This window comes from Urocitellus parryii, chromosome 4 (assembly GCF_045843805.1).
Source record: "Urocitellus parryii isolate mUroPar1 chromosome 4, mUroPar1.hap1, whole genome shotgun sequence".
Taxonomy (NCBI): Eukaryota; Metazoa; Chordata; class Mammalia; order Rodentia; family Sciuridae; genus Urocitellus; species Urocitellus parryii.
The window spans coordinates 201,274,759-201,297,513 of NC_135534.1; the positions used below are offsets into that span (position 1 = coordinate 201,274,759).

General features: G+C 37.5%; 1 protein-coding gene and 2 pseudogenes across 1 annotated transcript in view; all 3 read right to left on the reverse strand.

Moving 5' to 3' along the window:
• Nucleotides 1–22,755, reverse strand: part of Nr6a1 (nuclear receptor subfamily 6 group A member 1) — a 210,359-nt gene that overhangs the window by 34,178 nt on the left and 153,426 nt on the right. The gene's annotated exons all lie outside the window — the stretch shown is intronic.
• Nucleotides 6,852–22,351, reverse strand: LOC144254694 (centrosomal protein of 83 kDa-like; annotated as a pseudogene).
• On the reverse strand, nt 11,053–11,231 carry LOC113181170 (U1 spliceosomal RNA; annotated as a pseudogene).

Below are 22,755 nucleotides of genomic sequence, written 5' to 3' on the forward strand. Positions count from 1 at the left end.
TATGGAGCTCTTATGATATGCCAACTTTGTGATAAGTCTCTATGATCACCACTGTAGTAGGATGAATTAGGGCGACCAATAGGTACCAGGCCCTAATCCCTAGAACCTGTGAAATGCTACATTACAAGAGAAAAGGACCTTTGGAGAGATGATCAAATTAAGGATCTTGAATTGGGACGATTATTCTGAACTATATGGGTGTCTTCAAATGTAATCACAAGCATACTTATGAGATAATTTATTATATTATTATTTTATTTTCTGGTTCTGGGAATTAACCTGGGGATGCTCTACCATTAAGCTACATCCCTAGTCCTTTTGATTTTTTTGAGATAGGGTCTTGCTTAGCGTGGAGGTTGACCTCAAATTTGCAATCATCCTGCCTCTCAGTCTCCTGCGTAGCTGGGTTTAGAGGTGTGTATCACTGTACCTGACTTAATTTAGTTTTCTTCATCTGTATTAATCTACTAAAATATAGTGGAGAAAAAATGGGCCAAATTCGCACTTCAAACTTAAGACCACAGCTCACAGTAACTGCAGTTGATAAAGAGTTGAGGGTTTAAACATGACAGATATTTGAAACCCTGAATAAGGTAATCTGCTTGCTATCTACAAAAATATCAATAGGTAAAAATAGTGTGGGTAGAGAGCATATTCTAATTAATCAGAGAAATTGAATGTCTGTCTTATCAGAAGTATTAGAAGGTCTCAGACTGCAAACTTTAAATACCAATTCCTATGAATGGAAGCTGGGAACATTAAAGTAAAAACCACTGAATGAGCTAGGGTTCTGGCTCAGTGGGAGAGTGCTTGCCTAGCATGTATGAGGCACTGGGTATGAGTACCAGCACTGCATATAAATAAATGAATAAAATAAAGATCCATCAACAACTAAAATATACATAAAATTTTTTAAAAATCCACTGGAAATTGTTGTCTTTTGTGCTTCTTCCCTAAAAGTAAGCAGAGAGAAAATCAAGACAGTATTTATTTGTTCATTTATTTGGTACTGGGGATTGAATCCAGGGGCATGTTACCCCTGAGCTACATACATCCTCAGCCTTTTTAATTTTTAAAAAATTTTTTTTAGTTGTTGATAGAACTTTATTTTAATTTATTTATATGTGGTGCTGAGAATTGAACCCAGTATCTCACACATGCTAGGTAGGTGCTCCACCACTAAGCTACAACCTCAGCCGCCCTTTTTATTTTTATTTCAAGGCAAAGTCTTGCTAAGTCCTTAAGGCCTAGCTAAGGTTGGTCTTGAACTTGCCAACCTTCTGCCTCAGCCTTCCAAATCTCAGGGATTATAGGCATGTGCCACCATGCCTGACCCAAGATAAGTTTTTTAAAAACTTTATGAAATCAAGAAGATTGGGATAAGGTGAACAGAAATAAATGGCAACCAAGGGAACAGGCATAGGTGAGGAGGTAGAATTATCTCAGGGTCCACAGCATGATAAACCTCAAGGTGGAGGGGGGGGGGAGTGGAGTGGCAACTGTTGGCTGTATAAATCTCTGGGGCAGAGACAAAACAAGAAGATTAAAATCTGGCCAAGAGATTAAGAGCTTGGATTCCAGAATCAGACTCCCTGGGTTCAAATCTAGCTTCTATCACTTGCTTGCTGTGTTTTTTGTCAAAGTTTCTTTTTTCTTTTTTAACATATCTTCTTTTTTATACTTTATTTTATTGATTTATTTTTATGTGGTGCTGAGGATTAAACCTAGTGCCTCATACATGCAAGACAAGCACTCTACTGCTGAGCCACAACCCCAGCCCTTGTCAAGGTTTTTAAACTCCATAGAATTATTTCAGTATTTAGTCTATAAAATGTGAATAAAAGATTACATTAACTTTTCTCAAAGAACTGTTGTGAGAATCAATGAAACTGCCTCTAAATAATATGGAGCTCTAGTTTTCTCATGGTCTATACTAGAATGAAAGAGCTCTGTGAAGAGTAAGAGCTTGATAATATTGTTGATAAAGTCTTGTCTTTTTTTAAAAAACCTAAAAACTTAAAAAGAATTAAGCAGCACAGAAGAGGAATACTCAAGCTGGTGGCAGGGGAAAGTAATGACATTTTCTAGCAGAGATGAGTTTTGAATTATGACTACCAGTTAGGGAAGCAAAGGTGGAGGAGAGAGAGAGGCGAAGAAATATTTAGCATATAAAGTCATGTCTTCAATTTGGTGCTTAGAAACCCCCTTTTCACCTTGGGTTTCCTCTGAGAAGAATCTTACTCTATCTTAAAAGAGCAAGTAGTTCAGCAAAACAACCAATAAAAGTCACACAGCCTGGTGTAATGGTGCATGCCTGTAATCCCAGAAACTCAGAAGCCTGAGGCAGTGGGATGGCATATTTGAGGCCATCCCAGTAGACTTAGTAAGACACTGTCTGAAAACAGTGAGCTCGGTGGTAGAACTTTTGTTCCAGTTGAAGTATGCACATTTTTTTCATGTGTACATACACAGTGGGATTCTAGCTATCAAGGTGTAAAGTCTGAAATACATTGGCTTGGTGTTTAGGATGCCCTTGGTATCAATTTCAGCTTTGCCACTTCCTTCAATTAAGTCTCACTGTGAACTATAAAATCTCTATTGCAACAACAGAGATGACTTGTACAAAAACTATATATGCTATTGATTTCCATTTGTATTAAGTGGGGGCAAAACTGGCAAAGGGAAAGAGACATGCATAATGGAGAGTAGGGAATGGGGAAAAACTTTTGGATCCTAGTAATGTTTTATTTCTTGACTTGGGTGGTGCTTGCTTTATAGTAATTCATTAAGCTATAAATTTGTATTTTATGCCCTTTTCTTTAAGTGCTAATATTTCACAATAAAAAAGTAAAAGACAAAAGAAGCAGGGTATTCCAAAAAAAGAGAAATAACATCAATGAGAGTGAAAGGAAGGAAAATAAACGCAAGGTTGCTTGAGACAACTGTACAGGATATTAATGTTAAGCAGAAAGACTTTATGGAGAAGTGGCAGGAGATAAGTACAAAAAAATTAGTTTAGAATATCCTGCAACAATATTCTCTTACAGAAGGCTACTGAGGTTGTTTTTTATTTTTTTAAAATAGAGATTAATCTCATAATGATCTGCAGTGTGCAAAAGAGAGGGAAAAGATGAATGGTATGGGCATCTAGGAAACAGCAGTGTTAAAAAATGGCTGAGTGGAAGTAAACAGCAAGCCTAGAAAGCCTAGTGAGGGCTTGTTGACCAGATTACAGAGGAGATTAGAAGGATGTGGGGGATAATGAAGTGTCAAAGATGAACTCTAAACCAAAGTGTCTACAGAAATGCAGTATCACTGAGAAAAAAGTGGAAAGCAAAAACTGAGCAGGAACAAAATCAACAGCTTCAGTTTAAGAGAATATTCAGTTTAAGCAGAATATTCTAAATGCAATTATTTAGGGAACACAGGTAAGTAGAATAAAAACCTATGATTATCAGAAGGTAAGGAATAAAAGGACTTCACAAAGAAGACAGCATTATCAAATTAACAGACCAAAAAGTGTGAGGAATAAGAAGAGCTCAAAAATCACTCTAGGGAACCATTTCAATGAACTACTTGGGACGAAAATGACACTGAGTTAAAAACAAGTGACTCATTAAGAAATAATTAGCTGAGTGCAGTGGTGCAAATGGAGCACAACTTTTCATTTTTCTGGTTATATATGATGCATTCACACTATTTGTGCAATCATACATGTAACAGGGTAATAATGACCATCTCATTCCACCACCCTTCCCACCTGTAACCCCAACTTGGGAGGCTAAAGCAAGAGGATTGCAAGTTCAAGTCCAGCATGGGCAACTTATTAAGACCCTGTCTTAAAATAAAATTTATAAACGACTGGGGATGTGGCTCAGTGATACAGCATTTGCTTAGCATGTGGGAGGCCCTGGGTTCAATGTCCAGGATGGCAAAAACAAATAAACAAGAGGAGTTAGTTATAGATCATGATCAAAGAGTGATAAACATTTTGTAGGAAGTAGCAAAGATGAAACCAGATGCTTTTTTTTTTTTAAACTAGAAGAGATCCACACACTTGGTGTTTGTTTTGTTGTTCCAATTAGTTACACATGACATCAGAATGCATATTGACTCATTGTACACAAATGGAGTACAACATTTAATTTCTCTAGTTATGCATGATGCAGAGCCACACCATTTCATACATGTTCATAAAGTAATAATGTCTATCTCATTCCACTACCTTTCCCACCCAGCACCCCCTTCCCTCCCCTCACTCCCCTCTGCCCAATCCAAAGTTCCTCCATTCTTCCCTTGTCCCACTCTCCTTTATGGATCAGCATCTACATATCAGGAGAAAACATTTGGCCTTTGAAACAAAGGCTTTTAAAAAAACAAAGGGTAATCCAGGCATACTTCAAAATAAAAAATGAAAAATAAAGTTGGTGAAACAATTTAATTTTTTTCATGCATTTTATTTTTATTAAGAAAAGAAAACAGTTGGCTGGGGCTGGGGCTGGGGCTCAGGCTGGGGCTCAGCAGTAGTGCACTTGCCTGGCATGTGTGAGGCCCTGGGTTCAATTCTCAGCACCACATATGAATAAATAAAATAAAGGTCTATCAACAACTAAAAAAAAAGTACTTAAAAAAAGTGGACATGTGAAGGAAAAAAAAAAAGTGACTTGCCCAGGGTCAGGAAAGTAAAATGATTTGCCCAAGTTCACACAGCAAGTCAGTGATAGACATTAGTTTCAACCTTACCACTTAAAAAAAAAAAATTTTTTTTTAGTTGTAAATGGACACAATACTTTTATTTTGTTTATTTATTTTTATGTGGTGCTGAGGATTGAACCCAGTGCCCCACCCATGCAAGGCAAGCATGTTACCACTAAGCCACAATTCCAACCCTCAACCTTACCACTTTTTTAAAAAATAAATTTTTAGTTGTTGATGGACCTTAATTTAATTTATTTATATATGGTGCTGAGAACCAAACCCAGTGTCTCACACATGCTAGGCAAGCGCTCTACCACAGAGATACAACTCTAGCCCCTTAATCTTAACCTTTTTTGAAAACAGACTTCCCATTATACCAAATGCTGTCCTGTGGAGGGTACAAACTACAAGAGACACAACAAAATCTGTGAAAAAGGAATCAACTATATGTATTTTTTTTTAAGTGCTGGGGATTGAATCTGGGGTGCTTAACCGTTCAGTAACATTCCCAGGTCTTTTTATGTTTTGAGACAGTGTCTTGCTAAATTGCTTAGGGCCTCACTAAACTGCTGAGGCTGGCTTTGAACTTGAGTTCCTCCCGTCTCAGCCTTTAGAGCCACTGGGATTACAGCGTGTGTCACTGTGCTGGGCTAGATGTATTCTTACTATTTTATAAGTATTATTACATACTCTGTTAGCAACCAGTTGTACTTTAATTTGGTTAAACAGATGCCAAAACCTATTACAAAAAGGACTCTTAGGGGGCTGGGGATATAGCTCAGTTGGTAGAGTGCTTGCCTAGCATGCATAAGGCCCTGGGTTTGATCCCAAGCACAACAACAAAAAGATCTCTTACTCTCATTCCTCACTCAGCCTTCAAGATACCTCCTGTACCCCCACGAGGGGCATTTTACCCATTCCAAGGGCTCATTGATTTTTATCAAAACCTGCTTTTCAAACTGTGATAAAGGTCACATTTAGGAAATGGAGAATGTATCTATCTACTCACCTAATCAAAATTATATTGACAATTAAGGCAATTTGGAACTTGCCTGGCCAAAGGGTAGTTAAAACAAAGGGGTCTGTTTCACCTCAATTACTGGTTCCAACTCCCTGATCTAAGTATTGACTCCACCCAATTTCACAGGTTGCCACCATTGAAATGAAGGCCTCAGGTGATATGAAATATTGAAATTGGGAACAGAAAATTTTGAAATTTCATTTACAAACAGATTTTAAACATAAATAAATACAAATCAGAGGAGCTTTCCTCTATTCATATACATTCCTACTTTATTGCATGGACCACTATAAAACTCCATTTCCACCTGGGCATGGTGCACGCCTGTAATCCCAATGGCTTGGGAGGCTGAGGCAGGAGGATCATGAGTTCAAAGCCAGTCTCACCAATGGCAAGGTGCTAAGCAACTCCATGATACCCTGTCTCTAAATAAAATACAAAATAGGGCTGAGCATGTGGCTCAGTGGTCAAGTGCCCCTGAGTTCAATCTCCATATGAAAAAAAAAATACATTTCTGGAGGTCACATATGTAGTTCTTCATGAGACATTGCTAAAGAATGGCATTAGTTGAATGAAAACAAGTGAGCAATTCACAAGACTAGTATGAACTGATAGGAGGAATAAGTACTAGTGTTCTACAGCTCAAGAGGGTGACTACAGTTTACAACAATTTATTATAATAAAGAACTACAAGAGAGGAGTTCAGAGTTTCCCAATATTAAAAAAAATGAACATTTAAGAAAATGGAAATGCTAATTACCCTGATTTGATCATTATACCTTATATACATGTTTCAAATTGTCATATTCTACCCCACAAATATAATTAAAATTTTGCTTTAATAAGATTGGTACGGGAGCTGGGTGCATTGCTCACACCTATAATCCTAGAGACTGAGGAGGATCACAAGTTGAAGGCCAGCCTTGCAACATAGTGAGACCCTAAGCAACTTTACAAGATCCTACCTCAAAATAAAAAAAATCAAAAGGGCTTGGGATGTGGCTCAGTGGTAAAGTGCCCCTGGGTTCAACCACTGACAAAAAAAAGATTGGTTTCGACTGAATGTTTGGGAGTTATTTTTACTGATCACTGAAAGAAAATGGCAAAAAGACAAAAAAAATTACTGATGCCATTAACTGCTTAGGCCTAAAAACAAAGGTGAAACAGATCACAAATTATAAATAGCTGAAGCCACAGGAAGTGAATCCAGGGAAAATGCCACCCCTCCACTCAACATTCCAAATAAAGATGGGGGTCAGAAAATAAAACAATTCTAGTTCCTTCCTCTCTCCTATATGCAGGAATCTTTGAATCAGGAATCAAGTTTTATTTGTGATGAAAACAGTTTTTATTTTCATTGCAAATTTAGGTTTTCCAGTTGGAGAAAAGTACTTGCAAAGCTATGGTTTGTCCTCTATAGACTGACACTGAGAACTTTAAGTATTCCTTATTCACTTATTAAAAAAATGATTACTTAGGGAGGCACAGCAACTTATCCTAAAATAAAAAGGGTTGGGGGTATGGCTCAGTGGTTAAGCACCTCTGGGTTCAATCCCTGGTACCAAAATAAATAAATAAACAAATAATAATTTAAAAAACTTTAAGTCTGAGGAAAAAAATGAGAAGTTTTAGTGGGCAAAGAGTGAATTCTGCAGCTAGACAGAGAGGCAGAGAAGGAAAGATTACCTAAAAAAAGTTATCACTGGGACTGAGCCTTAGTATAAAAAGTATATCAAAGGGGATTCCAGCCAGAGGAAATGCAAACAGCACAAGCACAGATTTGCTGGCTGCAAGTATTTCAGTGTGCTTTATGAACATGGTATCTGATATGGACAGAGATGAGGGGCAGCTAAGAACACTAAAACTGTGATTCAGGCGTTAAACTGACACAGGGAATCATTCACTAGGGAGGCTGCAGGCATGAATGATCCCCAGGACCACCAAAAAAAGAGAATCTATATTTAGTTTATATCAAGAAGAACAAAGAGAAAAAATAGTCTCTAGGGAGGACGGAAAACGGGGATAACATAACGCCAGGGAAGTCAAAGAAACAGCTGTGCAAAACCAGGGGCAGTCAACAGTGCAGAGAAACTGAGGCATGAAGTAAGCACAGGCTGAAGGATGAGGTTACCTGAGGGAAAAACTACAGGCAGGGCTGGGAATGGAGCTAGATCCAATGGGTAGAAAGTTTCTAGGTCAAAGATTTCAAGTCAGAAGAAGGAAGAACTTGGTAAGAGTCAAAGCTTTTCTGTTGTGGTAAGGTAGTGAATATTTCATTTATAAAAATATGCTAGTGTTCATTTGTTAGGTCACGGTAGATGACCCCCTTTGGGGACCTCTATGCAACACTGAAACACCTAGTAGTAATCAACATAAATATTTTAATAAAATATTTTTAAAAATCAGGGTTCAGTGATAGACAGTGTGCCTAAACATGCATGAGGACCTGGGTTCCATCACTAGCACCAGGGATTAAAAAAAAAAATTAAAACTAAGTTGGGTGCAGGTAGGCACCAGTAATTTCAGTGACTCAAGAATCTGAGGCAGGAGGATAGAAAGTTCGAGACTAGCTCCAGGAACTTAGAGGGACCCTGTCTCAAAATAAAAAGGGATGGGGACATAGCTCAGCAGCAGATACCCTTGGGTTCAATCCATAGGGAGGGAGAAAGGAAGATACAAGAACAAAATAACAAATTATAAACAGACCAGGGGTTTGGGAGTGTAGGTCAGTGGAGAGGACCTGCCTACTGTGTGTGAACCCTGGTTTATTCCCCTGCCCAGCAAAAAAACCAAAATACAAACAAAACAATAAACAAATGAAAGACCAGTTTTCCTTTTGCCTTGTATGGCACTAATACTGATCTTTTCACTGATTATTATCAGGAATCATCTGAAGGCAACCTCAGGCTTATGAGAGAAATGAACTAGATTTTAAGAAAAGGTAGAAACAATTGCTCTTTTGAAAATGTTTGGTTGGTGAAGGAATACCCATTTTGCAAGTGAGGAAACTGAGCTCAGAGAAGTGACTTACCCAAGTACAAACCAGTTGAAAACACATGGGGAAACCAGGAATCAAACCAGAGTTTTTTGGCCCTTTCTGCTCCACAGTAGATTTAGCTAGGTGGAGACTTGTGGTATACATACACAAAAATGGAAGAAATTCCAACAAATTAACTGGGTACCAGAAGTACTTTCACAGTGAAACACTTCCATAAGCAAACCAGACAAGAAAATTTTCTAGAAATTCCTAAGGGCAAGCTGTATCCAAACCAGAAGTCTAAGAAAGCCACAGGAAGAGGAGCATGGACATGACACGGATGGCTGTCCTCTCCAGGGCCTGGTGAGCTCTTGAAATCCTACTCAGTAAAATCTATGAAAGGCTGTGACTATCTTCCCAAGGTATGATCATAAAAGAGCATCAAAGTGAGGCCTGAAAGATACTGACCATGATTTTACATGAGGAAGACTGACTATATGAGATCTAATTTTTGTTACAATTTACTTGTCCTGAACAGTTTATGGTTTAAGGTTACATTAATCTGAAACTTCCACAACTAAAAACAGGTACTAACATGGGATATCCTAACATGGACAACAGAGAAGAAAAAAAGATGGTTCACAGATCTAGTCTCTGTGTATATGCATGTGTGTATTATTGAGGACTGAACCCAGGGCTTCATACCTGCTAGGCAATCACTCTACCATAGAGCTACATGTTCAGTGCCTTCTAAATTTTATTTTGAGACAAGGTCTTGCTGAATTGCTGAGACTGGCATCAAACTCGTAATCCTCCTGCCTGAATTGCTGGGATTACAGGTGTGAGTCACCACATTTGGTAGTATCTCTGAATCCCTAACCCACAGGTAATTGATATAAAACGGTAAATGAAGACAGTAGAAAGCTCTCTGCTCTTTTGTCTGAAGTGTGCTATAAGGGTTATGACTCTCCCTGCATGGGAGAATTTGGCATATCAAGCAGTCATCTACTGCAGCCTAAGGAATGAATACCAGCATACTTTCACTACTACAGAACAGCTTTGATTAAGTTTTTCCTTATTCTGGTCTGGACATTTTTTACCCTATAACTTTTTACTAGTGCACTAAATCTAACTCCATTCTCTGGGCCCTAGGAACAATGGGCTGGGGGTGTGGCTCAAGCAGTAGCGCACTCGCCTGGCATGCCTGGCATGCGTGCGGCCCAGGTTCTATCCTCAGCGCCACATACAAACAAAGATGTTGTGTCCGCCGAAAACTAAAAAATAAATATTAAAAAAATTCTCCCTCCCTCTCTCTCTCTCTCAAAAACAAAACAACAACAACAATAAAACCACCTGGCAGAATATGGGCCAAATTATAAGGTCCATATAGGACAGAAACATTGGTTAGTTTTATATACAAAGGAAACCCAAGGGAGAGCTTTGATCTGTGAAGGAATGGATGCACAACCCCTAAGTGAATGAGCCCTCTTCACATTCCTGCCAGTTGTCTCCTTGCAAATATGTTGAAAGAGACTAATAGACTTTGCTAGAAAGAAACATAGTTCTGTCTCAGAGTTAGAGGCCTGGATATTGGAAGTTTAACACAAAAGAAGCTGCTGCTAGAATTTAGGGCAGGCACGCCGTAGCTTACTCAACACTACTACAAACTGCCAGGTACCATGGAGGGAGAGGTGTCCATGAAGTAGTTCTAAGAAAGCATATTCTCAACCAAGGGGCCACCTGTCCTCTAGGGGACAAAAAAAAAGGGGTCTGTTGTATTTTGTTGTTGTTATTGTTGTTGTAACAGGGACAATACAGTCTTAACAATATCTTATCTAGACTTCTTCACTAGTTTAGACTAAAGGTTTCTTTTGGCTTTCTAGGACAGGCTGTGCTCATATATTTTACTGAGATAATCACTGTAACTTTACTTACATCTTGTGTAATAGTTGATAACCCAGGGATCAAAGCATTATAATGCTGGTGGATGGGTAATTTTAGGTGCTTTAAGTTTCATTTTAAAATTAACACACATTAAAATTGAATTTTGTGAGGGAAGGGGTAAACTATTCTACCACCACCACAGCCAAGATACAGAATAGTTTCTCTATCCCCAAACCCCTCTTCTTTATACAACTTTGTGGTCATAACATTATTTTACTCCTAATCCCTACCACCACTGATCTGTTCTGTTAATTTGGAGAATGTTACCTAAATGGAATAAGAGAGTTTGTAAAATATGTTTTGGAGGGAAGAGTAGTTTCCGGGAGCCTCACACATGCTAGACAAGCTCTCTACCACTGAGCTATACCCATGTGTACACCCAGTTCTCTAGGCTACTTTTGAAGTGCCAAACTGGAGGAAAATGTGAACATAGTTTCCCTCCCACCCCTCTACTACCTCAAAAGTTATGCAGCTGAGATGCCCACATTTGGGGGAAACTGCAAGGGTCAGCACATCCTTAGTGCAATGGATAAGCCTTGCCCTGGAAAAACCACCTTGGTGATCATGGTGTCTCCCTTGCCAGGTAAGTACTGTGTGTAAACTTTTGAAACTGGCTTCTTTTGAGATCCATCCAAAATGTTACATGCATCAACAGTTTTTTGTTTGTTTGTTTGTTTTGTTTTTACTGCTCAGTAGTATTCTGTGTTTGTTGATCCATTTCCATTCACCTCTTGAAGAACATCTGTATTCTTCCAACTTGGGGTGATTTTGTAAAAAGCTGCCATAAACACTTGTGTACAGGTTTGTGTGTGGATCTAAGTTTTCATTTGTCTGTGGCAAATAAGTAGAATTACAGGGTCATTAAGGCACAGTTCACCCTTTTGAGAACCTGTCAAAGTGTTTCCTATAATGGTTGTATCATGTGCATTCTCATCTTAATAAATGAATGCACTGCTCCACATTATCCCCGAGACATGATATTGTCATTTTTTATTTTAGTCATGCTAACATGTAGCTTTAACTTGGGCTTCTCTAGTTTAGTTGCCAGCCATATATCATCTTGGGACAAGTATTCTTCTTTTGAACTTTTAATTGGGTTGTTCTCTTACAGAGTTTCGAGAGTTCTTTATGCATTTTGGATACAGGTTCTTTTTTGATAAGTTTTCTTTATAAATATCAAATGACTGAAGATGGACAGGAAATACAATTTCTAGTTACTGAAGTGGTTTACTTATATTTCCATGAAATTCTAAAATCATAGTTTATGCTTTATACCTTTTACCACTCCTAGTCCTCATTTTTTAAAAATAATTTTTAGTTGTCAATGGCCCTTTATTTTATTTATTTATATGCAGTGCTGAGAAGCAAACCCAGTGCCTCACACTGAGCCACAACCCCAGCTCCTCCCAGTCCTCTTTGATAATCAAGGGGGTTTTCACACAACTCTGCAGTGCTTTGGGGGATTTAGGAATGTAAAGCAACTGAATTGCTGAATTATGATCTAGTTCTCTGTAATCTTCTCCCTAGATATAAATTGCTTTTATTTTTTGCTTGAGAAAGGATTATTTCCAGTGTGTGGCACGATGAGTTGAGGAAGGGCAGAAATAAGTGAGGCCAGAGACAGGCTAGAATCTGATCATACAGCAAGCACTACAGACCATGGATTTTATTTCCTGTTCAATAGGTAGTGATTAAAATATTTGGAGAAGAATTTTTGTTTTATTTATTTGTTTTTCTTTTCTTTCTTTAGATTTTGAGACAGGAGTCTGCTTTGTTGCTCAGGTTGTCCTCAAACTTATAATCTTCCTGCCTCAGCCTCCTGAATAGCTGGGATTACAGGCATAAGTCATCATGTCCAGCCTGAGCAGAAGAATTCTTATTAAAGATCCTTCTGACTCCATTATAGAATGGATTAGAAAGTGAGTATAGGGAACTCAGGAGAATTAGAGACACCAGTTAATATATGAATAGTCATCTCAGTGAGAGATGATGGTGGCTTAAACTAGGGTGGTAATAGCAGCAATGAAGAGTAGATTTGAGATCTATTTTGGCCGGGAAAGTGACAGAATTTGCTGACGGAACATAAAAGAAGATAAAGGAATTAAGGGACGATTCTGAGTTTTTAGTCTTGAACAACTGAAGGATTTGGGTTTTGTTTACTAAGATGGGAGAGATTATCCAAGAAAACTTGCTGATATGAGGGGTAGGTGTGGAGTCCGGAATTCTGTTTGACTTTAACAAGTGTGAGATGCTTGTTAGATACCCAAATGGAATTGTTAAACAAGCAGTTGAGATCCAAAAGTCTGAAGCTAAATGGAGGTTTTAAATTAAAGATAGACTTTTGGGAATTATCCCAATCAAAGGCTGAAGTCACCAAAGGAGAAGACTATTAGTAGAAAAGAAGTCAAGGGTCTAACTCCTGGGGGACATGCCAACATTTAGAAGACACCAAGAGCAAAAAAAAAAAAAAAAAAAAAAAAAGAAGACACTAAGAGCAACAATAAAATAGACTAAGAAGCTGTTGGTTTGAGAAATAGGAGGAAAAGCAGGAGACTGGTATCCTGGAAGCCAATCAAGGAAAGAATTTCAAAAAGGAGAGAATTCAGATGTTGGCCAGTTTCTTTCATTCATCAGCAAACTTTCTCAAGTGCTTTCACTGTATAAGACTCAATGGACAGATACAGCAGTGATCAGGACAGATAAAGTGTCTCTCTGCCTAAAGGTTCTGTATATATTTTAAGGATTTCAATGTGAAGTTGTATTAGGATTCTGGGAGTTCCCATCCTTAAATTTCAAGAACCTGCCTTAATATTCCCGATGATTCTAATTTCCCCCATTTTTGCAAAGAGACATCAATTTATTATTAGAATAGAAAGTTCAGAACGCAAATTCATGTGGTTCAGTATAGCAATGACTGAGTGTCAGAGATGCATGAATAATTTAAAGGCCAAATAAAATACAGAAGCAGCTGCAGTATAGGAGTTACTTACACTAACATGTACAAATTACTTTCCTTCTCTGGACTCACCTAATCACTTGAGTAGGAATTACAGTTATATTCTTTTCAATGAAAAACCTCAATAGCCAAATCAAACTGTAATTCAGTGTCAGATGATGGAATCACAGGATTGTGACTGTTGGAAGCCATAACAATGAAAGTTCCTGTGAGTATATTTGGAAGAAGCCCAAAGACATTTTTTTTTTTTTTTGCACATACACTTTTTCTAAAGGATATTTTTTTCATTCATTCAACAAATCTTTATTGAACACCTGATATGTGTCAGGCACTATTTTAGGAGCTGGAGTAAAACAACAAACAATAAATCTTTCTTTTTCCAGTCTGCACCATTAACATTTTCTGTAGCCTTTACCTTTTAAAGTACTTCGAAGATTAGGAATAGTAGTGACAAATTTTTTTTTAAATTTTTTTTAGTCATACATGACAGCAGAATGTATTTTGACATATAATACATACATGGAATATACATACATCAATCATAATGTCTATTCTATTCTGCTGCCCTTCCTATCCTCCCTACTCCTCCCCCATCCTTTCTCTCTATCCAATCTAATGTGACACACTTTTTTTTCTTTTTCTCATTACAACATCATAGTGTCCAAATTTAACACAGATATAAAATTTAAATATACCAATATTATAACATTATACTAATATAAAACTATGGAAGCAAAGTAGAAAATAACAAATACATAAAAGTCAAATATATAAAATGTGAGATGGTAAGAGAAGGCAGGTCAGGGATAATTTGCTTATGAATCCAATAAAACCCTACAATAACAAGTTGAGAATTAGACACAAATCTACAGCCAATGAGGAAAGGATGAGAAACAGAAGATCTTTATTAGAAGAAATTCCATCTATGAAAGGTCCTGAAAACATAGAAAGAAATAGGTTCCACATAAAATCCACATCTTACTGGTCAATGTATTTATTTCTTGGTCAGCTTTATGCAATTTACTGGTTAAAAAGTATTTTGTTCATTGCTTGATTGTAGCTTTTTTCCCAAACATTCAGCCTATAGCTTAGTTGACTTGTTTTCAGCTCCAGGGACTTAACTGTAGCCAGTGCATCTCAGCTAACTGTTGTACCTGTATTCTTTGGATATTTCCTAACTAAGCATTAGAATTCTCTTTTTCAGCCCTTAATTCTGGTACTTCAGCCTCTAAACCTTTTAATTTCTGAGTCAAATGGACTTTTTCTTGTACAAGTTGATCCGTTCATTTGTTATCTCTTGTGAGATCAACACTAAACAGCTGGTTATGTAGTTCTTCTTTATCTGTCTCCAGTCTTGCAATCTGATTCAAATTTTATTTTTTCTTTTTCTTTTTTTTTTTTTTTTAAAGAGAGAGTGAGAGGGACAGAGAGAGAGAGAGAGAGAGAGAAAGAGAGAGAGAATTTTAACATTTATTCATTTTTTCTTAGTTCTCGGCGGACACAACATCTTTGTTGGTATGTGGTGCTGCTGAGGATCGAACCCGGGCCGCACGCATGCCAGGCGAGCGCGCTACCGCTTGAGCCACATCCACAGCCCCTTTATTTTTTCTTATTCTGAAATGCATGCAAACTCTTCTTTCTGATACTCAAATTCTGACTTGAGAAATGTTATGTTCATAGTGAAGCTTATTATATTTGGCTCTATAATTCACTTCTTCATCCAGATTCTGTAAACATTCTCTCATTGGAGTTTCTAATTCTTGTTGGCTCTTAACAATTCCAATTTTTGTGGAGTTAACATCTGAAGTTTTATTTCTTCTAAGTCTTTAGTTTTCTCTACTAATTCCCCTTTTATCTTTTCAAGCAGTAGCTGAATTTTTTCCTTTTCATTCAATAGGCGCTTGAGTTCATTTTGTAACTTTATGTACTCACCCTGCAATCTGGTGTGTTCAACTTCAACAGTCTGATAATTAGTTTTATGATGGTCACATTGTAACTTTTCACCAATTAACATTTTTGGAACTCAGATTCAGAATTTAGTCCACTGTTTCCACCAGGTGGAAAAACGTTGGGAAAAGTGTCCATATTGCTAAGTAAGGTGACAACTATGTAAAAATAAGATGTGGCTTTCTTATTTAGTTCGTTTTTCAAAAGTATTTCCCACTTCCTTCTCACTAAGACAGACTCTCAGGAAACCAAATTATACCATACTTGCACACAGTCCTTGCTACATGAACGCAGAAAATTTAATGGTGATGGGTGTTCCTCCCGCCCTGGGAGGACACTTCCATAGCTCCAACCATCCATACCCACTCAACTGTGCTCTTGGTGGGGCTGAGGAAAAGACAGAGAGACTGAGCTACTATATGCTCAGGACTAATTAATAATATTAATCCATTATCTTTTATACAGTTGTATAGTATATATTTTCATAAACACAGTTTGGCTCCCTTAAAAGTTATATAAATTTTATCGCATTAATTAAAAACATAGTCTTTGGTGTGCACCTATGGTCTCAGCTACCTGGAGACTAGAAGTAGGACAAAAAACATACCTACCGCCCTCCCAAAAAAAGAAAGACAGACTAGGAATAGGGCTAGGGATTTGACTCAGTGATACAGTGCTTGCCTGGCATACCCACCTAAAATAAGGCCCAGGGTTAAATTCCCAGGATCGGGAAGTACGGGATGTGAGGGGTCTTCAAGGCCAGTCTGGGCAACTTAGCAAGACCCTATCTGAAAAATAAACAAAACCCCAAACTCAGTATCCAAACAGGAGGCAAGAAGAATTGTTTCCCTCTCTTGTTCTACACTCATCATGGCTTGCTAGATGCTGAGTATCATACTTTCACATGGTCCTTCTAAGCAATAACATATCCAGAGGTCCAGAGGGGAGGGCAGATGACCAGTGTGATAAGGAACTAGAAATCATAGAATAGTCAGTTTGGGGGACTAGGCCATAAAACTCTTGATGGGAAAGGGAAGGGAATAGGTTTTTTCAGGTTGAACATCCACAGATTACATTAAGATGAGTATGCTGCTATTGTAAGGAGTCATATTTTAGCTTCAAATAAGGAAGTAAGCACTTCATCACTGGGGAGGTGTACAAGCCTATTTAGGAGTCACTCCAACAATATGCTTGATTGAAATATTAGAGAAGTTAAATATGAATTATTCTAAGTCTTCTTCAGTAGTATTATGGTTAAGACTAAATTCTTATCCCTTGTATTCTTTCTTCCAACTCCTGCCTCTGATCAAGGGTTATCTAACAAGTTTGACATGTGGGAAGTAGCTTGAAACTCTGAAATCAATGTCATAATTCATAATATGACAAAATATATAGGTGCCATCCTTCCATTCATACATTCACCACTTAAATAATATTTTTGAGCTTTGCTGCAGCTTGGGATACAAGACTACACAGGGACTGTGTTTGTGAAATTTATATTCCTAGTGGAGGAAAGAGTTAATATTCCACTTTCCATACACATTTCCATATTAATATTTTTAATGCAAATATAATACATACTTGTGTTAAAGAGACAATAGATTTAAAATGTCTTCTTGTCTGTCCCCTTCATTTTCTTTCCCCATCCAAATAATCAAAGTTAATCGCTTCCAAACTTTTACCAATATATGCAAGAAAACATGCATGTGCTAACATGTATGTTACAGTTTTTCAAAAGAGAAACAGGGTCACATCAATCATGCCACTCTATAGTGTTTCTCTGCTTTCTTTGGCTATCTTCCTCGACAGTAAATGTAAATGTGTCTTAATCTTTTTTATTTTTAAGATTTATTTATTTATTTATTTATTCATTCATTCATTCATTCATTTAATTTTTATGTGGTGCTGAGGATTTAACTCTGTGCCTTACACATAATCTTTTAAGTAATTGCTTATTATTCCATAGTATACCTATGTTAATTTATTTAACCAATCTATTATTCCCAACTTTTCACTAACTTTACTACCCTTCCCTTTCTGATCATGGTTTAACCTCTCTGCTATTTTACAGCCCATCTCCTTTCCTTTTTCTTCCAGAGACCACAACTGCAAAAAGACTTTCTGTAAGGAAAAGGTCACAATTTTTGAAGGAGCCTAATCATTATGAATTGTTTTCACTAGCACAGAAGTAGCATATTAGCAGAGCAATTAGTTCTAGGAGAAGGCTCAGCAGCTTGCCCCACTGGTTGTACAGCATTTTCCAGGCTAAATTTCCAAGGCCCCCTTCCTGACTATTGCTTACAAGGAATGGTGCCTGAGGACCTTTCTACTTGGGAGTGTAAACAGCACCAGCCACACGCTAACTCAAAAATTCTTTCCTTTCTTATCTTCTTAAATTTGCTTCTCTTTGAAACTCTTTCCATTTCAAGCCATCTTAAGCATGTTTTGGGCACTCCGATGGAGACTCTCTTATTAATCCCCATAACAATTCTCTAAGATTGGTATTACCATCCCCTATTGTATATATGAGGAAATTATGGCTAGTATAGGTCAAATGACTTTGCCAAGTGAGAGTCAGGTTATTGAAGTTCTTTCCCCAACACCAGGAAGCTTGTAGCAAAGCAAAAGATGTAGCCAAGTTTTTATGAGCCATCTGGGCAGCAGGAGATCAGTCTTCAACACACCAAGGGATCCACTTAGAGGCTACAGAAGCAGCAGCAGTTTTTGTTTTTGTTTCAATGGTTTAAAAATTCTACAGGAATTCTGATTGGCCCTATTGACAAGCTATCTAGGCCCTCCTGTCTAGTGACTTCTGACCCTCCATGCTTCTCACCCTAATTAATGCAAGATCCTTGGATCACAGCGTGAGCATCAAGACCCTTTAGAGTTAGCAATGACCTTTACATTTCTCAGGCTTTTCAAAATATGCAAAACAGCTGGGCACTGGGACCGCCCCCAAACCCTCAACCTTGAAATATGAGTAGATGCATTTTTTCCTGTAATTATGAATTTTGCCAAGTTTGGGGAAAATAACTTTTTATGTGACTAAAAAATAAATTTGAGATGTGGATGTTTTTCAATTACACAAGCAAACTGAGGCATGCAAAAAGAAAATTCTTGCAAAACGATTAATTTCCTCAGTAGCAGGAGAACAGAGAAAAAATTTGGAGGTGGGAGACTGACTTCCATACTTACGCCTCTGGTAACCTTTTGTTCTTCCACCTCATTGTATTAAGGATGCTAAATCAAACATGATTGCAGTGATGTTTGTGTGTGAAAATGACAAAAGCAATAGGCCAAAATCCCAACCTCATCTTGAACCCTGAAGACTTTTATGGCTTTTCCTTCACTAGGCCCTCCCCCTAATACACATTAAAGACCACATTGTTCAAAAGGGTCATGGTAGGTTTCATACTCCATTTTAATACAATGTAAATGGTAACTGAACTTCCAAGTTTTGTTAAAAATATTTATATGTCCCTGGAAAATGCCCAATAAAAGAACTGATCCTTTGGTTTAAATATTAATGCAGAATTATAATGTATCAGAGAGTCAGAAACAATGGTATAAAGAAGGCACTATTTATTTGTGGTGATTATATCAGATTTTGTTACATCATTTTCCCCAGGGAAAAAAAAATATGAATTAGAGATGAATTTGAAATATCCAGATGATCTGTGAAATATTTGCCCTAGGATCAAAAAAGTGTCCAGAATATGTCAAGTCTTAACTCAAGGAGTCTAAACTAAATTAAATCTGCTGCTTATTTCAAATGCATGCCTTCCTTCTTCTTACCTCTTATTCCACTTGTATGTCTGCAAGTCAGATTATAGCCCCCCAGTTGGCTTATTACATTTATCCCTGGAAGATTTTGAATTGGAAGAATTATTGAATTGGAAGGCTGTTTACGATTCCACTTTTCTTGGCTCTCACCATCAGCTGTCACCAATACTTTGGTGGTTTAGAGGAAGACAGGCAGCAATGACTCCATTACTCCAAAAGTCACTACCGAATTATTGTCTTACTCCTCTGGAAAAGGATACATACACTAAGAAAGGAATATTGTAGCTGGGTTTGGGAATGGGAAAGTTGAAAAACTTGGGAAAGGAAAAGTTAAAAAATGAAAATCTGGACTGCAGTAAAAGAACAACAAATTTGATGGTACTTCAAAAATCACAATCTCAATAGCAGAACGCTCACTTTCCCAAACTTCAGGTATTTTTGTTTAAAACCCAAATAATATGCATTAATATGTGTCATATCACAACTTCAGTGCATTTTTAAATAAGACCTAAGGTTTTTGTAGATTCCTTCAACAAGTCTGGTTTAAATGACCTCAAAATAACACACTAAGAGCATCTGTTTAGCTTATTTTGAGAGCCAATACCAGCTGCTGGGGGAGGGATTTCACACATGTGTTACTGGAATCCTAACTAAATCTTAGGTTTTTTCATTCCCTTAATGATACCTCCAAAACCAATAGAGTAAAGCAAACATTAGAATAAAGAAAAAAAGAAGGAAGGGATGAAGGGAATAAAGAGGAGAAAGAATAAAAGATTACTCAATGCTTTGATGCATGTAACCAAGACCAAAATGATCACCCTCTCCAATTCAATACAGTATTAGCATGAGGACAAAAGGCATTTAAAAATCAATTTGGAGTTATTTCTGGTGGGGGTTGCCTAATCTTTGCAAGCTAATGAATGAGAATATTCCCAAATGTTGAAAGGGCACTTAAGTTATTTTTTCTCCTTTAAAGAGCAATCTAATTTTCACAGGGAATTCATTCCATGGCATTGTTTTGGTTTTAGGTGTCTGTCCTGCCAGGCAGGGGCCATGCACAAGGGCTGCATCTATCTTGAAGTGTGCACAATGGCCTCTCTCGAAGCTCTCTCCCTCTGTTATTGATCCTTACAGATGCTCCAAGGCCCTTCCCCCACCTTTCTCCAAATCCCAACCCCCCATTCTGAAAGATAGCTTAAGAAATAAGACTTCCTGCCTAGCGACTGGCCAGGCTGAAAGACCAGATTGTATGACTCCACAGATCAGGCCGGCCACAGTGAAAGCTTGAATAGAGTTAACCCTCTGTGAACTAAAACAAAACATTTGTATGCCCAGCTGTGACAAAGGTTAATTTAAATGGACAAGGGCCCAATATCTAAAACCAGGCAATGCTTTTTTTACAGTAGCATTTTCACCGACCTCTTTTGTAAGCAGTTGATTTTGTTTTTAAGCTTCCCTCATTCAGCTGGGTTAATTCATTTTGCTTTACTAGAATTTTGTATGGAAGATTCAGGTGAAAAATTTTAAATTCACTTTCTTGTTTTATGAAGGTTCTTGTTTTAGAGCTCTGAGTTATTTTCTGCCATTGAAAGTTAAGAAAAATGGAAGTTTTAACAGTTAATAAAAAATGTACTAGGGGAAATTTTTCCGTATAAATCCTTTTCTTCTCTCAGAGCTAGCAGACAAGAACCACTGAGAAGTTCAAACTAGTTGAAAAACATTGAAACTCTACAGAGTTGCTACTTCTAAACTCATGTAACCACCACTCTGGTGCCTCTGCCCACTTCTTAAATTCTTGTCTAATGGAGCCAAAGAAAATCTTACCTCTTAAACTACTACTTTCTGGAAGCTAGTACACAAAAAGCAAAGGAGAGGAAGCTGTTCAAGATAAAACTAACAGTTCTTACTCGTAATTGGTAATTTCTATTCTTTGCTTCTACTAACTCACAATAAAAACCAATGAAGTAATTCTGGCATGTAAGAAGCTGGAGAACAACATATAAGGAAGAGAGCAAGACAGCACTATAAAGAAGAATGCTATTATGAGGGGAGTCCCACCCCCTGGTTTGTGCATCCCCAGAGTGAGAATGAAACTGCAAAGCTGCCTATGGCAGATGTTAGCCATGCTGCAAGAGGCAGGGAAGCTTTCCCAGGATGATTTCATAGGGTTAGTGCCATTCCTAGGAATTCATCAACTGCTTCAAAGAGTGAGAACTCTTCCGGCTACAGCTCAGCAGTCCTGCTTGTAAGAATTCAAACTCCGTAATCTCTTAGACTCCGTACTTAATAAGCACAGTGAATCCTTAATGCTAAGACTAATCTTTGAGTTGTTTCTATGGCTATACATTTCTTTCCTGGTCCAAATAATAAAGTTATGGAACACTGGGGTTTCTCACTTAAGTAGCAGTCTACCCCAAATAAAGAAAGTATAATGCTATCCAGTAACTATTAACTGCATATACATACAAAATACCCATTAAAAAAAACCTTTAAAAAAGAAATTAGCAATGGTTTAGTCTTATACCCCAAACCATAAAGCAGCTAAGTTCCCCCAAAGAGGTTGAGGTTGCCTTATCAATGGCCTCATGACCCCAATTCTATCTATAATTAACAGTACTAAATAAGGCTTTGGCAGATGGTAAATCGGATTAAAGAATTTAAAATATAAACAAATTCTGTCAAGAGGTAAACAATTTTTAAAATGTAATTTTACTATGTACTGGAATGTGAAGTGTAAATTTTCACTATAAAATTTAAATCTATCACCCCTCCCTTTTCTCCTTAAAAACATCAACTACAACAATCAACTCACTATAGTTCTCCATCAGTTCTTTTCTGTATTACAAAACATTTACAGCTAATAGCTATGTAATGAAAACTTACTGGCTAAATTCTGCCAAGATACAAAAAACAGTTGTCTGTGGACTTGCCTCCCTTCCCCCTCAAAGCTACTATTTGATCTAAACCTTCAAAGAAAATTTCTAAACCCCAGACTTAATCAGCCCTTACCTTCCCATGTCTCCATTTCATGCTTCTCGGAGTCTGCTGAGAAGTTCTATTGCAGCCATGAAGAAACAGAGATTACAGGACAAGTCCAGCTTGATGACCACCCTTCCGACACTTGGTCAATTTCTTTCTCTAAGCTGGACTACGACAGTCATCCTCACAGGTCAGTTTACAAGCTGGTCATGTGATTACAAAGTTCAGGCTCTAAGGTCACAATGTGTATGGAGTTCGTTTATTACCAAAGGTTATCTAAGTGGAACTGATAGACTTATTTTCTTTAGTTAACAATACAGCTTTGCACATCTCTGAAAATGAACATGGGAACATTTAAGGGAAATAATCTTCTAGTCTTAAACTGAGATCCTAAAATTTTTTTAAAGGCAGCATTTTAGAAGGACTAAATTTAAGAAGTCCAGTGGTGGG